Here is an 18,506-nt window from a genome sequence, read left to right on the forward strand (position 1 = left end):
AGTTAATTCAGAAACAAAGGTTCTGAACTTAAAGAAGGGTAACTTTGAAGGTATGAGATGTGAATTAGCTAAGATAGACTGGCAAATGATACTTAAAGAGTTGACGGTGGATATGCAATGGCAGGCATTTAACGATCACATGGATGAACTACAACAATTGTTCATCCCAGTTTGGCAAAAGACTAAACTAGGGAAGGTAGTGCACCTGTGGCTGACAAGGGAAATTAGGGATAGTATCAAGTCCAAAGAAGAAACATATAAATTAGCAAAAAAAAGCAGCACACCTGAGGACTGGGAGAAATTCAGAGACCAGCAGAGGAGGACAAAGGGCTTAATTAGGAAAGGGAAAAAAAGATTATGAGAAAAGCTGGCAGGGAACATAAAAACTGACTGTAAAAGCTTTTATAGATACGTGAAAAGAGAAAGATTGGTCAAGACAAATGCAGGTCCTTTAAAGTCAGAAACAGGTGAATTGATCATAGGGAACAAAGACATGGTAGACCAATTGAATAACTACTTTGGTTCTGTCTTCACTAAGGAGGACATAAATAATCTTCCGGAAATAGTAAGGGACCAAGGGTCTAGTAAGATGGAGGAACTGAGGGAAATGCATTTTAGTAGGGAAGTGGTGTTAGGTAAATTGAAGGGATTAAAGTTAGATAAATCCCCAGGGCCAGATGGTCTGCATCCCAGAGTGCTTCAGGAAGTAGCCCAAGAAATAGTGGATGTATTAGTGATAATTTTTCAAAACTCCTTAAATTCTGGATTAGTTCCTGAGGGTGGCTAATGTAACCCCACTTTTTAAAAAAGGAGGGAGAGAGAAATCGTGGAATTATAGACCGGTTAGTCTGACATTGGTGGTGGGGAAAATGCTAGAGATGGTTATCAAAGATGTGATAATAGCACATTTGGAAAGAGGTGAAATCATTGGACAAAGTCAGCATGGATTTGTGAAAGGAAAAATCATGTCTGACGAATCTTATAGAATTTTTTGAAGATGTTACTAGTAGAGTGGATGGGGAGAGCCAGTGGATGTGGTATACTTAGATTTTCAAAAGGCTTTTGACAAGGTCCCACACAGGAGATTAGTGTGCAAACTTAAAGCACACAGTATTGGGGGTATGGTATTGATGTGGATAGAGAATTGGTTGGCAGATAGGAACCAAAGAGTAGGAGTAAACGGGACCTTTTCAGGATGGCAGGCAGTGACAAGTGGGGTACAGCAATGCTCAGTGCTGGGACCCCAGTTGTTTACAATATATATTAATGATTTAGACGAGGGAATTAAATGCAGCATCTCCAAGTTTGTGGATGACACAAAGCTGGGCGGCGGTGTTAGCTGTGAGGAGAATGCTAAGAGGATGCCGGGTGACTTGGGTAGGTTAGGTGAGTGGGTAAATTCATGGCAGATGCAATTTAATGTGGATAAATGTGAGGTTATCCACTTTGGTTGCAAGAACAAGAAAACAGATCATTATCTGAACGGTGGCCGATTAGGAAAAGGGGAGGTGCAACGAGACCTGGGTGTCATTGTACACCAGTCATTGAAGGTGGGCATGCAGGTACAGCAGGCAGTGAAAAAGGCAAATGGTATGTTGGCATTCATAGCAAAAGGATTTGAGTACAGGAGTGGGAAGGTTCTACTGCAGTTGTACAAGGCCTTGGTGAGACCGCACCTAGAGTATTGTGTGCAGTTTTGGTCCCCTAATCTGAGGAAAGACATTCTTGCCATAGAGGGAGTACAAAGAAGGTTCACCAGATTGATTCCTGGGATGGCAGGACTTTCATATGAAGAAAGACTGGATCGACTAGGCTTATACTCACTGGAATTTAGAAGATTGAGGGGGGATCTTATTGAAACGTATAAAATTCTAAAGGGATTGGACAGGCTAGATGCAGGAAGATTGTTTCCGATGTTGGGGAAGTCCAGAATGAGGGGTCACAGTTTAAGGATAAAGGGGAAGCCTTTTAGGACCGAGATGAGGAAAAACTTCTTCACACGGAGAGTGGTGGATCTGTGGAATTCTCTACCACAGGAAACAGTTGAGGCCGGTTCATTGGCTATATTTAAGAGGAAGTTAGATATGGCCCTTCTGGCTAAAGGGATTGGGGGTATGGAGAGAAAGCAGGTACAGGGTTTTGAGTTGGATGATCAACCATGATCATACTGAATGGCGGTGCAGGCTCGAAGGGCCGAATGGCCTACTCCTGCACCTATTTTCTATGTTTCTATATCCAGGAGCAATGCTAGACTTAGCATTAGCAGTCCTAAGAACTATGAAACGAGGTTACTCACACTGGAATCAACCAATGAACTGGCAGTTTGTTATGTTCACAGGGTCTTTAGACAATAGACAATAGACAGTAGGTGCGGGAGTAGGCCATTCAGCACTTCTAGCCAGCAATGCCATTCACTGTGATCATGGCTGATCATACACAATCAGCACCCCGTTCCTGCCCTCTCTTCATATCCCTTGACCCCGCTATCTACAAGACCTCTATCTAACTCTCTTTTGAATGCATCCAGAGACTTGGCCTCCACTGCCTTCTGGGGCAGAGCATTCCACATATCCACCACTCTCTGGGTGACAAAAGTTTTTCCGCATCTCTGTTCTAAATGGCCTACCCCTTATTCTTAAACTGTGGCCTCTAGTTCTAGGCTCACCCATCAGTGGGAACATGCTTCCTGCCTCCAGTGTGTCCAATCCCTTAATAATCTTATATGTTTCAATCAGATCCCCTCTCATCCTTCTAAATTCCAGTGTATACAAGCCCAGTCACTCCAATCTTTCAACATATGACAGTCCCGCCATTCCAGGAATTAACCTTGTGAACCTACGCTGCACTCCCTCAACAGCAGAAATGTCCTTCCTCAAATTTGGAGACCAAACCTGCACACAATACTCCAGGTGGGGTCTCACCAGGGCCCTGTACAGCTGCAGAAGATACCTCTTTACTCAATTCCTCATGTTATAAAGAGGAATCCTGCATTTATCCTGCATTTTCTGATGGAAAGTAGGTGTGTGTAGTTAGTGGAACCTGGGAATGATTGGAAACTAAATGAGGGGATTGAGGCCCAATTCCTGACGTACATAGCAAGGTGGGGGATTGCCAGAAGGGACCATGACATAGCGTGGCGATTTGTCATATATGATCCACCTGCTACAAATGAAATCATGTTCCTAATCAGAATACTTTTATCCTCCATGTACATTTTTGTTGTAAATTGATTCACCATTGATTTTTGTTTTTAGCTTTGTAAATAGAGAATTTCTTCATAAACTTTTCCATTTTTGATAAACTTTGCATATGTCATTAGCAATGCCTCAGTGTCTTGCACAGTTGATTCAGTTGTATCCCAAATTTTGCTTTTTGTAGCTCTGTACATAATTGATACTCAATGTCTTCACTCATTTTGTCACTATGTCGAGCTACAGAGTTATTATTCAGTGGAATTGATCTTAAAATACTGGTATCCATTTTGAGCACAGTGGTGAGCACTTCTGATACAGCAGACATTATTAAACTTTCATGAATAGTATGAGATTTCCACACTTTGCTATCACTTTGGAAATGTTATAAGAAGCAATGAGATCTGACAGGAATGGAATAAAACTGTAGTCCAGGTATGTAACATTGCATTGATGCATTTTCTGTAGTTCCTCTTCCTTAGCAGGATTAGAATTCAAGACTTCACCTTCAAACTCAGAGATTGTGCCGTACGTATTTATCCATCATTAACGGAGCTAAATTAAAATAAAAAGTTACCACAAACTGGGAATGTCTATTGGATGTTGACGACAGCAGCAAGTTGACATGGATGAAACGATGATAATGGCACACAAAGGAAAGGCGGGTGATGATGAAGATGATTACACAGTGAGAATTATGTTGACAAGAAATCTGAATGTCAGGATAGAGCTGGTGTTTGGCAAGGTACATTTATACTATTCCAATTAGTGCAATAGACCAATCATGTAATGTCTCATAGAAACATAAAAACATAGAAAATAGGTGCAGGAGTAGGCCATTCGGCCCTTTGAGCCTGCACCACCATTTGGTATGATCATGGCTGATCATCCAACTCAGAACCCTGTACCTGCTTTCTCTCCATATCCCCTGATCCCTTTAGCCACAAGGGCCATATCTAACTTCCTCTTAACTATATCCAATGAACTGGCCTCAACTGTTTCCTGTGGCAGAGAATTCCACAGATTCACCACTGTCTGTGTGAAGAAGTTTTTCCTCATCTCGGTCCTAAAAGGCTTCCCCATTATCCTTAAACTGTGACGCCTCATTCTGGACTTCCCCAACATCGGAAGCAATCTTCCTGCATCTAGCCTGTTCAATCCCTTTTATACGTTTATACGAATTGTATACGTTTCAATAAGATCCCCCCTCAATCTTCTAAGTTCCAGTGAGTATAAGCCTAGTTGATCCAGTCTTTCTTCATATGAAAGTCCTGCCATCCCAATCAATCTGGTGAACCTTCTTTGTACTCCCTCTATGGCAAGAATGTCTTTCCTCAGATTAGGGGACCAAAACTGCAAACAATATTCTAGGTGCGGTCTCACCAAGGCCATGTACAACTGCAGTGGAACCTCCCTGTTCCTGTACTCAAATCCTTTTGCTGTGAATGCCAACATACCATTAATCATAATCCCCAAAGATCGTTTGTGACAGCATGTATGGAGCTGAGGTTGCTTTGAACACCTCAAGAGGAATCCTTGGGGTCGGCAGGTTCACTGATTGGCTCTATTTCATCATTTGGTTGTGGCCAGCTTTGTATCATTGCACAACCTCTTTTCCATAGATTTGCAGAAAAAGTTGAGAAGGAGTACTTGACATACCAGCTGTTAAATTGCATGAACTCGTTCCATACCGCAAGTCGAGAAAAACCGTTGAGCACCCTGGTTGTTAATTTATGCATCCCCAGTAATGTCTGTTTGGTTGGAAAGGTCAACAACCACTCCACTATTTGCTCTATCGCTCTGATTCCCATTCCCTTGCAACTGTAGTTCAACCCACCTCACGCCCCCCATGCATAACTAACAAATCTTCCTGCACCAATATTAGACCCCTTCCAGTTCAGGAGCAAATTATCCCTTCAGTACAGATCCCACCTTCCCTGGAAGAGAGTCCAATGATGAAAAACTCTGAAACCCTCCCACTTGCATCATCATTGAATCCATTGAATCCCCTATACTATAGTTCAGCTCTTCTCCCCCACCGCCATCTTCCCTTCTGAGCCACATGTTTTTCCCAGTACCCCAAAACCTTATCCTTAATAATGGACTCCACAACATCTTCCAAACCACTGAAGTCAGGCTAACTGGCCAATACCTCCCCGTCCTTTGCCTCCCTCACTTCTTAAAAAGCAGATGACATTTGCAATTTCCTAGTCCTCTGGAACTATTCTAGAATCTCGTGATTCTTGAAAGATCACTACTAGTGCCTCAGAGATACCTCTTTCAGAACCATGAGAATTATGAAGGGTATAGATAGGGTGAATGCAAGCAGGCTTTTTCCACTGAGGTTGGGTCAGACTAGAACGAGAAGTCATAGGCAAAGGGTGAGAGGTTATATATTTAAGGGGTACCTGAGGGGGAATTTCTTCACTCAGAAGGTGATGCAAAAGTGGAGTGAGCTGCCAGCGGAAGTGGTGAATGCTGAATTGACTGTAAAGGTTAAGAGAAATTTGGATGAGAGTGGCATAGAGGACTATGTTCCAGGTGCAGGCCAATGAACTAGGCAGAATAGTAGTTCAGCATGGAGTAGATGGGCTGAACGGCCTTTTCTGGGCTTTAGTGCTCTTTAATCTCCTTGGATTCATGATAATTTACTATAAGATGTTTATAACTATGAATGGTTTAGTTTCTGCTGGAAAAACTGATCTTTTAGTGTTGATAAACAGAAGGTGTTAATGTGAGTTAACACCAAAGACAGTGAGTTAATGTGAGTTAGAATGCAATGTCTGAAATCTCAGAAACTTTTCCTGTGCATTGTGCTGCACCCTCTCCCCACCCACCATAACGTCTGTTAAAGAATCAGAGATGAGTAGCTATTGACCAACCTTGACCATAAAATTGTAGTTGATTTTAGACAACAGCCAGCGAATTCCAAAGTTGTAAGGTAGTTACATTCTTAACCTTATAGTCAGGAGCATTCCAGGCTAGCTGTGATAAGATATGACGGCTCCGAGTGGAGTGGCGTGGCATGGAATCGAATGGTGGAATACAGGTTCATCGCCCTAGAACACAGAATTCCTAATCTCAGTTGTGCTGTTTTAGCTTCGATGCCAGAAAATATGTAAATCTAATTGTGTAAGGGGAGTCTGGAGGGAGGAGAATTTTCACAGACTTTCATATGATTTTAAATGTATGATTATCACTCCACTCTCCCAGCTGCATACTGCATAGTTGAGGAAGTGAAGGGAGACAAACAATAAAAATAGCATGAAACCAAAATGCAAAGAAATTATGTCATCTATTAGGTAGAGAAACATTTATACTTTCAGTGTCCAAATACAGGCACTAAAATACTAAAAGTAGGCCTAATAGATTTCATAAAGGTTTGGACATATCCAGGAGTGAGGCACACAACATTAGCAGATTTAGACACATTTGAAAGTAGAGGAATCAGTTAAAGAGAAGAAGCTTTAATTCACAAAAGACAAAAATTATAGCAAGATTCCTTAAGGAAAGAAATCTAGCCAAGAAAAACTGTAGGAGAAATGATCAGATAAGACAATGAGAAACAATGGGAAACATTCAAACAGGATATAGACTTGAAGGATTAAGGGGGCGTGTTACAAAAGCTAGAGCCGTTGGGATGTATAAAATATGTGAAATTATAATCAGACTTAAAATTAAGGCCAATTATACAAAGAAAACCTCTAAAAGAGGTTTCTAAACATAAATAGCAGTAAGATTCTTATAGAAGAGATCAAGGAAAATTTAAAGAGAAGAAAAGATCACCCATGTTGGTCAAAAAAGAGTACCTCAGCTTTCCAGTGCTAGGTTCATACCCATGCTGGTCAGATCTCTTGCACATTCAAGTAATTTGTATCCCAAATGAGCACTTCTGTCTCCCCCACCTTTCAATTGTATTCTTTTCCATGGATGCTGCCTGGCCTGCTGAGTTCCTCCAGCATTTTGTGTGTGTTGCTTGGATTTCCAGCATCAGCAGACTTTCTCGTGTTTGTGATTGGACTTTTATCTCTCCCACCATTTCACGCAAAGAGCTCCAGACTGTGACCTGGTGAAATTTGTTCCTCACTTCCATCTTACTGCTTTAACAATTTATCTTAAGTATATCCCTCATATCCTCACTGATCTTTGAACATTCTTCGAAGAGATGGAGATGCTTCATACTGCAGGTTTCTCATAAAACCAATCAGCCTCCTCTGTCCAATCTTCAAAGCTTAGATCTTCCACATCTAGAACCATTTTACAGCACACTTTGACCCCCATCACTAGCCACATTTTCTCTTCCCAGTCTTTACTATTTTCCTTAGAGACTGCACCCCCCCCCCCCCCCCACCGACCCTCTCCTCACACAACACTCCTTGACCTTCGGCAATTTCTCCTACAACCACAGGAGGTGCAACACTTATCCCCAAACCTCCTTTCTCACCACCATCCAGGGGCTTAAACAATTCTAGGTGAAGCAAAGATTCACATGCACTTCCTCCAGATTGGTTTGCCTTCAAGTTGCGCCCATTTCTGATTTGGAATTATACTGTACGGTCATTGATTCTAAATCCTGGAATTCCATTCCCAACAAAACTGGGAGTACTTTCACCAGAAGGACTGCAGGAGTTGTAGAAGGTCACTTACTATTGCTTTCTCAATTAGAATTAGAGATGGATAATAAATGAGGACCTTGACAATGTAGAATCAGGTTTAATATCACCGTTATACGTTGTGGGATTTGTTAACCTTGCGGCAGCATGAGATATATAGAAAAGAAACTGAATTACTGTAAGTTTATATATGTATATTAAATAGTTAAATTAAGATTAGTGTTAAAACAGAAATTTAAAAATGCAGCTCTGATCCTGGAAAGTGATTTAATAAAATAATAGTCATAGCACAGTGATTGCCCCTTGTTTTTCTCACAGCTGCAATAGTTGGTCAATTATTTATCCCCCACTCCTTCATCTCATCTGTAGATTCTGCTGCCAGATACCTAGTTGCATTTCCTGCCATGGTTTTATAAAAAAATTAGCTTTATTTGTCTCATGCTCATCCAAGTCACCTTTTTGTGGAGGATTGTGCTGGCCAGCCTCAAAGGGTTGCCATGCTTCCAGCATCAACATGGCACGCTCTCAACTTACTAACACTAAACAGTATGTCTTTGGACTGTGGGAGGAAATCGGAGCACCTGGAGGAAACACACATCCTCATGGGAGAATTACAAAGTTACACGGTCGGTGATGGCAGGCACCAGTTGGTGCATCACTACAGTGTCATCCTCTGTTTTAGTGACAGCAGTGCCCTCAGCTCATCTGCCTTATTCACTATACTTCATGCAATGAGCAATATACGTAACATCAAGCACCTCCAGCCTCTTTCTCGGTCTATTTTCCACTATTTGTTTGCTTGTGCGAACTTTAGCCAAGGTTTTAATTTGGAATAAGCAGGAAGTATTGGTGGAGAGTTTAGTATGAGATTAGAATCACTTGAATTGTATCATATTGGCTTTTGCCCAAAGCCAGCAGTAATGCATTCAAAGCCTGAAGATGGATTTTGGTAATTACACAAGGACTGGGAAGCACAGGAAGATCCCCAATAGACAAACTTAGGCTACAGAGTCTCAAAAGTACCTTGCAAAGCCCAGAGAATCCTGAAAACAATAACAAAAAATTACTCTAGCTCTTATAATCAATTAATCAGCCATAATCTCACCTGATCTGTTACTCCATGATGCTGAAGGCATTAATTGTCTGTGACTTTAAAAAGTTATGTAGATTCTCAGTTGCTTGATAAACAATTATTTTGAACTAAAAGGGTATTGTGTTGGAATGCATTAGGAACAGGCCATAAAACCCATGATTCTAATGTTTAAATGATCAGAATATGCGAGTTATGTCAAAACAGACATACAAATCTGAAATGAAGTAGAAATGGCTTATAATTCTACATCGTTTTTATGTGCACTAACCATCCACAAAGGAAATAAAACTCAGGAACCAAAAGGAAAAAAAATTATGCTCCACAAGCCCACTCCAATTCCCTTTCCTTTCTTGAGGGATATTCATGGAGATGAAATTTATCTTACTCGGTGATGCAAAAGGGAGTGATTTTTGCACTGGCTGCATCCCCTCAAGTCAAATTTGACCACAATGTCTATAAGGAAAATGCTGCAATGCATTCCATTGCGTGGATAAGCTGGGCAACTAACTGCCTTTATCGCTATAAGCAACATGCAAAGCAGCTTTGTTAGTGTGTGCCAGAGGGTCTATAATGCAGTTACTGTTTAATATATCTATGCTTTGATTTACATTGTGTCTGTGTACATAATCTGTACCTTATAAACTACTTCAAAAACGGCATAAAATGGTGTCAGGATACATTTGAAACATGGAAGTTCATGTAATAAATATTTTTACTGCTTCAAAAGCCATTGGAATGACTTTATGGAGGTCATTTGAACCTTTCTCAGCAGTTACAAGCATTAAGCAATGCAATAGAGCTAAGCAGACAAATGCAAGGACAAAACATTGGTAACAATGTTGATCAGCTTGGCTCCTGAGATAGCTGATTAGAAACGTTTGTTGGACCATCTTCATTCAGTCTGTGGGCTGCACGGTAGCATTGCGCTCAACACAATCAGCTGTAAGATCAGAGTTCTGTTTCTGACTCTACCTATAAGGAATGTGTACATTCTTGCCATGGCCACATGGTTTCCACCGAGTGCTCCAGTTTCCTCCCACATTTCAAAGATGTGCAATTTAGGGTTTATGAGTCGTGGGCTTGCTGTGTTGGTGCTAGAAGTGTGTCATCATTTGCAGGCTGCCCAGCACAATCTTTGCTGCTTTGATTTGATGCAAAATGACACATTTCACCGTATGTTTTGATATACATGTGAAAAATAAAGCTAATCTTTACCTTTCTCTTTTATCAAGAAATAGCTAGGTGCACAGTATACAGGGGTTGCAACACTGGTATGCACTTAACAATCTGGAAAATGGCCTAGTGTTGTCTTGTGTGTAAAAATATAGGAGAAATCCAATTAGTCTGATGTCAATCATCGACAAAGTGATGGAAGTTGTTGTCTACATCACTATCAAGTGGTAAATACAGAGCAATAGCTGAGTCACCGATGCTTAGTCTGCATTTTGCCAGACAGAAGAGATTGCAAATGCTGAATTCCTGTAGGGATTCAAAACAAAATTCCTATGGGGTTTCAATTTCAACAATTCTTTTGCTTCCACAGATGCTACTCGGTACACTGAGTTCCTCCAGCAGATTGTTGCCTGGGTTTTGCCGGAACCATTCAGCTCCAGCTGTCATCATTAAATTTGGATCAAAGAGCTTAATTCTAGTGATAAAATGGGAGTGACTTCTTTTGTTGACATCAAGGCAGCATTTGACTATTGATAGCATCAGGGCATCCTAATAAAACTGAAGATGATGGCCAGCGAGAGGAAAATACACCAGTGTTTGAAGTTATGCGTTACTTGTTGGAGGTCAATTACCTCAGTCTCAGGATTCTACCTCAGGAATTCCCTAGCCTAGGGATTCCTAACCTGGGGTGCATGAGCCCCCTGCTCAATGGTATTGCACCATGTTGTAAAAAAGGTTGGGAACCCCTGCTGTAGCCCAACCACCCTCAGCCACTTCATACTTTCATCCCTGAGGTCAGAAGTGGGGATTTTTAGTGATGTTTGCGCAATGTTCATTTCTATTTGCATCTCCTCAGATAACCTGAATGTTATCTAAATTTTGCCTTATGGAAATATGAAATAAGTCCATATTTCCATAAGGCAAAATTTAGATAACATTCAGGCTATGCTAGTAAGTGACACTGGATCATAAAAATGCCGGCCAGTAACCATTTACCATTTTCAACGTTATCAAATCTAACCACTTAACCTTGAATTCAAGTGCATTAACATTCTTAAATCTCTCATTATTAATGCCCTGCAGTCACCACTGACCAGCAAACAAATTATATCTGCCATAAAGATAGTAGCCACCAATGCAGGTGTGTTTCCTGCTGCAAAGGACTCACCTCCTGACACTTTGCAGCAAAGTAGGATCATGATGGAATACTGTGCACATAACCACATCAATGCAGCTGCAATAACTGTAATAGGTCTGATAGCTCCTCATCACATAGGCAGAGTAAACCTACCTGAATGATGCCCCATCCACCAACCTGAATATCATTCCCCACACTTTTTAAACATACTCCATTTTGCTTTTGCCCACCGTCATCCTATTTACTTACCTTTAACCTTCAAAACAGAGTTGAGCCCTCCAGCTAACATTCCATCCAAATACTGGCACCTTCCACAATGCAACATCACCTTTATTACTTTGTGTCATCTTGAGTTCTTAACATAAAAAATCTTCTAACTCCCAAGGGTCCTATGAATTCAAATGAAGACACAGAACAGAAAAGTTTCTTCATCAGCTTAGATGGTAGAATGCAGCATTAATATAAACAGAAAAGCATGTCCATTAATGTGTTGACCTAAAAAATCTTTTAGCTGTGCTGCAACTTCTAATCTGGGACAAACCATGACTGTATTTATGTAAACACGAGGAAATCTGCAGATATCTGGGGTTAGGCCTGACAAAGGATCTTGGCCCGAAACATCGACAGTGCTTCTTCCTGTAGATGCTGCCTGGTCTACTGCGTTCCACTAGCATTTTGTGTGTGTTGCCTGTATTTATGTAATTCTGTCCTTACTTTCTTCAGCTGAAAGCTCAAGTTGAAATTCTGTACCAGGAAACCATGTCTAATGCAATGGATGGGGATGTTCATTAAATTTTAATAAATAGCTTTTGATTATTTTTATAAAAGCAACTTCAAATCAGTTAATTATCATTTCACCACCTTTTAACCTAGCGTAAGTATATTAAAAAGCTCAGTTCTTCTCCTTTCAGTGAAAACATGGTTAGATGAAGACCACCCACAGCAATTCACAGGTAGTATTTCTGAAGTATAGCTACATAATACTGGTCTTCAGTTTCATCCAGCAAAGTCTCACTAATAAAATTGATATAGTTGGAATGCTGCGAGTTATAATCCATAAAGCATTATAGTCAAGTACAAGAAATTCTGTGCTCCAACTATCTGATTCTGAATACAATACATACACAGCATGTTAATCAGCAAAGCTGTCAAAATGGCTGTTGTCACATGTTTAGTTGCTCGTTGCTCTCACTTCCAGCTCCCACCACTGGCTAGCAATCTTGCAAAAAGGAGAGCTGAATGTGTAAGTCTATCTCTGCCCAGTATATAGCCTCTCCAAAGGCAAGCCTCATGTAGTGCCTCCTTGTGGGTGACACATGGAAACTTTTGGACTTATGGACTCAGGCTAAACTACAAAGGACAGGGAGGAGGTATCGTCCCTGCACATGAAGTACAGGAGCCCACCAATATGGACACACTCTGGTGCTCGTGAACCAGATCCCCAGCTATGGTTAAATAACCCCACTTCCTTGTGGGCAGCCTCAGAAGAGACAAAGACTATGGGAGTAAACCCAGACAAATCCAGAGCGGAGCCACTAAGGCAGCTGGATATCATTGAACATCCTTCTGGCAGCTCCTGCAGCCAAGCTGGTGACAAATGTATTGTTTCATAAGCTTTCCTTTTTGGACTACTCCGGTGAGACCAAGAGAGTGATCTTGACGATTGGGCAATTCAGGATCTCCATACTTCCCGCCCAGGCTTGTGATGATGATCTTCATCATCACCCATTGTCCTTTGAGACAGATGGATGCCAATCATTCGACCAATCAGCAAAGAAGCAAAAAAAGGTTAATTATAGAATCATTCAGCAAAGAGGCCACTGAGTGCATCATCATTGGTGTCTCATCCCATTCTTTTGGTTTTACTCAACGCTCTGCAAATCTTCTAGTTTTATGTACAAATTTTGCTTCCCTCTAAGTTAATATTGAACATGTATCTACACCCTTTCAGGCAGTACATTCCGAATAATAACAATTTGCTAGCATTATATTCTCTCAATATCTCCAACGCTTTAAATAAATTGATTTGTTGAGTTTCTTCAGGACTTCCTCCTTTACAAGTTGCCACAGGGATCAGAAATACTTATGTTCCCCACCCTAATGAATATGGAAAGGTCTGGCATGTAGGTGTAGGCTGGCATTATATTTATTTATTTTTAGGACGTATGCATTATCAGAAATGTCATCTCTGGAAGGTGGTGAATGGCAAATTTCTTCAAACTGCATCTCTTCTGGTGAAGGTGTTCCTGCTGTTGAGTATGGAGTTGCAGGATTGTGACCTAACTACAACTAAGGTACAGCAACATGGTTCTAGAAATGTGGCAACTTGGTGGGGATGCTCCAGCCCTTGGAGACAGGCATGACATTGGCAAAGTGCTCACACGATGTGGAGAATAAGAAACCCTTTGATTATTTCCTGAGAAGGTTACATACAACTACTTCGCAAATAAAATTTTTAGATTGGAACATGGCATTGAGATTACACAACAAAAAGATTTTAAAAAGATCAAGTCAGCTATCAGTAATCAGCAGCTTGCTTTAGAAGAACTTGTATGTTAATAGAACAGAGTCATAGATTTAATTTATGAAATAATTAGTGAGAAGCTGAGGAAAAAAGTCATTGTAAGATTGAAAACTAGGAAGTGGGTGTAACCAAGATAACTCAACCGTTGGCTGATGTGGACACAATGCGATTGAATGGCTTCCTGCCATGCATTAATTTCTGTGTTCCAATAATTCCTTGAAAATTAGTACATGTTTATTGATGAAATTTTGATCAATATCTTTAAACAAAAAAACTTCAATTGTCTATAAATGTGGTGGGTTGGATGAATGTTCTTAACTGAATTTATAGATTATAGATCTGTGGATATTAAACATCTGAAATGAAAACAGAGAGGACTTGTGGTGAACTACATATACCTGTCTGGACACGCCCCCTGCTGACTGCTCCTGTGGCTCCTCCCACAGACCCCTGTATAAAGGCGATCAAGGCCTGAGCCCGGCCTCTCAGTCTCCAGGATGTAGTATGGTGGTCACTCACTGCTTGTTCCTTCTTCCAGTTAATAAAAGCTGATATCTCGCCTTTACCTCTCAGAGTGAATTATTGATGGTGCATCAGGACTGAAAAAACTATTTTGTGGTGTCCTAATAATAATGGGGGCAGGGTGGTGGAAGGGGAGAGAGAGGAGGAGATAAAGTGAATAGAGTAAGAACCAAGTCAGTGACAGCAGCTTATAGTAGCTTTAAGACAAATCAGCTATTGTTTCATTGAAAAGGAATATATTTTGCTTTTTAAAAAAATTATATTTAGGTTTTTAAGGGGACACTGATGGCCACAATAGTCTATTAATGAGTTTATTTCCTGTTAAAAAATTTTGATGCATTTCCTTTAAAAGTCCTAAGAGAATAAGATTTGGGCAGAAATTGAGGTGGACAGAGGCTTATCTTTCTACTATTACTTATAAGACCTATGAGTGGGTTTTAAACAATATGCATAGTTACTAGTATAAAATTGTAGATCTGTCAGTATAGAAATGGCATCCATTATGAAAATAAAGTATTATGTCAGAACATAGAGTATAGAAAAGTACATCACAGAACAGACCCTTTAGTCCTTGATGTTGTGCCAACCTTGTAACCTACTCCAAGATCAACCTAACCCTAGTAGATGATAGTAGTAGTTGATAGTAGATGATCAGCCATGATCTCAGAATGGCAGTGCAGGCTTGAAGGGCCGAATGGTCTACTTCTGCACCTATTGTCTATTGTCTATAACCCTTCCCTCCTACAAAATCCTCCATTTATCTATCACCTGCAAGACTATCTAACAGTCTTTTAAATGTTTTTAATATATCTGTCTCTACCACCATTCTTGGCAGCACAATCAACACAACTACCACTCTCTGAGTAAAACAAAACCTACCTCTGACATCTTCCCTATACTTTCCTCCCAATCACCTTAAAATTATGCCCCCTTGTATTAGACATTTCAGGTAAAAAAAAGTCTCTGGCTGTCCACTCAATATATGCCTCTTATCTTGTACACCTCTATCCCTCCTCTTTTGCTCCAAAGAGAATAGCTCTAGCTCATTCAAGCTATCCTCATAAGATATGCTCTCTAATCCAGACAGCATCTTGGTAAATCACTTCTGTGTTCTCTCCAAAGTTTCCACATCCTTCCTATAATGAGGTGACCAGATCAGAACACAATATACCAAGATGTAGTCTAACCAGAGTTTGATAGAACTGTAACAATTACCTCATGGCTCTTGGACTCAGTCTCTCAACTAGTGAAGGCTAACACTCCATAAGTATTCTTAACCATCCTATCAACTTGCACGGCAACTTTGAGGGATCTACAGGCCTGAACTCCAAACTCCTCCTGTTCCTTCACACTGCGGAGATTCCTACCATTAACTTTGTAGTCAAGCCTTCAAGTTCAATCTTCCAAAGTGTAACACTTCACACTTTACTGGATTGAGTTCCACCTGCTGCTGCTCAGCCCAGCTGTACATCCTGTCAATGTCCCAATATAACCTACAGAGTGTTGTGTAAAAGAATGTTATGCACGTTTGCAATCAAGACATGGTATCAGTACCTTACATTATTTTATTTGTTTAGTTTGTTTCTTTGTGTAACACCGGCTCTAACATAATAAACCAAGATGACTCTGGTGATATATACGGCATTTTGTGGGCAGCTCACAGAACTAATATTCTATTAGATTGCCTACAACCCATAACCTTTAATTTCCCTTTAAGAAATTCACTTTTGAACTGTCTGCACAAACCATCAATTCTACGTCTCCTGAAAGATTGGGCAAAGTTGACTTTCAGGAATGCACACAAACTTGACTTTCTTGAAGCTATGAAGGTTATCCATTGCTGGGGTGGACTTCAAGCCAGATTAAAGCATCAAATTTAAGAGCAGAAGATGAACCATCTGCCTGCATTTGATCAGTTTCCCTCTCTTCTCACTACTACCATCTATCGGAAGGTGCAGGAGTCTTGGACCAATGGCATCAGGTTCATTACCCTACAAACTTTGGGCTCTTGGACCCCCATGGATGGCTTCCCTCACCTCTACACTGAATTGTCTACACAGCCCATAGAATCAATTTCAGGGACTCCTACTTTGTTATGTATAGTTTTTCATGGATTCTAATAGTTTTAATTTTCCTGTGGCTGCCTGCAAGAAAATAAATCTCAAGGTTGTATTTGGTATGCATACTATGATATTAAATTTACTTTGAACTTTGATAAATGTTAAGCATCTTACACCACTGATGGTATATAAAACATGAGTAGAAATCATGATAGGTATCTAAAGGAATCACAATTAAAGATATTTGCTACCAATTTTCCAAAACACTTGGTTCATGTTTCGAGTTCCAACCACGGAGCCACAGTATTTTGAAATAACCACTCTATGTAAAGCTTTGTGTCATTTTGAGGAGTGTGATAAAATATTGACAGAACAAGCGTTATTTGAGCGGTGCTGTATTGCAGAAAGTTCAAACATAATGCTGCAGAATTTGATCTACTTAACATAATAGGCTTTAACCATTATGTTTAATGTCCATGTTGTCTACATTTGGGAATGGTTGAACTATGGGCTTATTATAGCTTTGAGCTTTTAAGTGACAATTAAGGTCAAGGTATTCTGACCCAGAGATAAAACAAAATACAAATGTTGGGGAGGGGATACATTCCAGCCATTGTTTTCAGGACTGCTTGGTAGAAGGATCATTTATAAGGCATTCTGACATTCAAAGTAAATTTATTATCAAAGTGTATATATGTTACCATATACATCCTGAGATTCATTTTCTTGTGGGCATACTCAGCACACCCAAGAACCATAATAGAATCAAAGCAAGACTGCACCCGACAGGGCAGACAAACAATCAATGTGCAGAAAATGACAAACTGTGCAAATACAAAAAAAACAATAAAAATTGAGAATATGAGATGAATCCTTGAAAGTGAGTCCATAGATTGTGAGAACAGTTCAGTGATGGGGCGAATGAAGTTGAGTGAAGTGAACCTGGTGCTGAGTGTGCTGTGGCTCCTGTACCTTCTTCCTGATGGTAGCAGTGAGAAGAGAGCCTGACTTGGGTGGCGGGGGTTATTGATGAAGCCTGTTACATTCCTACGACAGTGCCTTGTTTAGAGATGCTCAATTAAGGGGAGGGCTTCACCTGTGATGAACCACGACTTTTTATAGAATTTTCCATTCAAGGGCATTGGTGCTTCCAGTATCAGGCTGTGATGCAACCAATCAATATACTCTATACTGTTATGAATGTACCACAGCTCTGAGGGGCCGAAGGGTGCAGGGTAGTCCCCTCCTTTGTGAGAGTCACAAGAGCATTATTGGGTTGGGTCAGAGGACCCAGGAAATGAGAGAGAGAGAGAGAGAGAGAGAGAGAGAGAGAGAGAGAGAGACATGGCCATTGTCTCCTGGAGACAACGTTTGTGGATTGGGGACTATGCTACGTGCAAGCCCTCGGGCAAAGTGAGCTGGTTGAGTGATTGCATCACCCCAACCTGATTGACATCGGAGACCCCGTGAGGAAGTATAAAAGAGGGTCTGGGGGAACAACCCCTTCAGACGCACCAGAAGAAACGATAGCGATCCCTTAATAGCGGGAAGCCATTTAAAGGAAGCCACATGCATTCGGTTCCCTTGCTTGGGGGCTGGTGGCTGGTACCACTGAAAATGACTTGGAACTAACAACGGGGAACCAACTCCCCCCAACTCAACTGGTTGGCCTCATAAAAGACCCGGGCAAGTTTCAAACCGTCTCTCTCTTAAACCCAAAGTGCTGCAGCTTGAAAGGACAGTGACTTTTATCTTTCCATCAGACAATATAATATCCCCTAGACGAACGATAGAGCTATTGCTTAATTGATGATTATTATTATGCCCACATTTTTAGATTGAGTATTGACGACGTATATTATCTGAATGTCTGTATTAATCTTATTTTGTGCCCCTTTATAAATAAAGACTTTTAAAAATAGTACCATCAGACTTCAACGGACCTCGCTATCTTTGCTGGTAAGTGATCCAGTTAAGGGAATTTCATAACAAAATTGGGGGCTCGTCCAGGATTTGAAACCAAATTGGGGAGCCAGTGAATCGGGCTTGTAAGTCCAAACTTGGATCTGGTACGTGGGTAGCCAGACGGGAAACCAGAAAAGATGGATGTGGATGAATTTATATAAAACCCGACTCTGGAGGCGCTAGAGGCGGCCACCAAATCAGACTTGGCAAATTTGGCGAAGGGGTTA

The 18,506-nt window shown here is 40.7% G+C and overlaps 1 long non-coding RNA gene across 1 annotated transcript in view; it reads right to left on the bottom strand.

Moving 5' to 3' along the window:
* The window catches only part of LOC132396958 (uncharacterized), a 32,162-nt gene extending 17,837 nt beyond the window's left edge, over nucleotides 1-14,325 (bottom strand). Inside the window, exons 1-3 of the long non-coding RNA XR_009513198.1 lie at nucleotides 14,131-14,325; nucleotides 11,458-11,597; nucleotides 6,074-6,250 (exon numbers count right to left, since the gene is read on the bottom strand). This is a non-coding gene — a long non-coding RNA (uncharacterized LOC132396958). The remainder of the gene's footprint in view (nucleotides 1-6,073; nucleotides 6,251-11,457; nucleotides 11,598-14,130) is intronic.
* Between the last annotated feature and the right edge of the window lie 4,181 nt (nucleotides 14,326-18,506).

This window comes from Hypanus sabinus, chromosome 1, assembly GCF_030144855.1.
Source record: "Hypanus sabinus isolate sHypSab1 chromosome 1, sHypSab1.hap1, whole genome shotgun sequence".
Classification (NCBI taxonomy): Eukaryota; Metazoa; Chordata; class Chondrichthyes; order Myliobatiformes; family Dasyatidae; genus Hypanus; species Hypanus sabinus.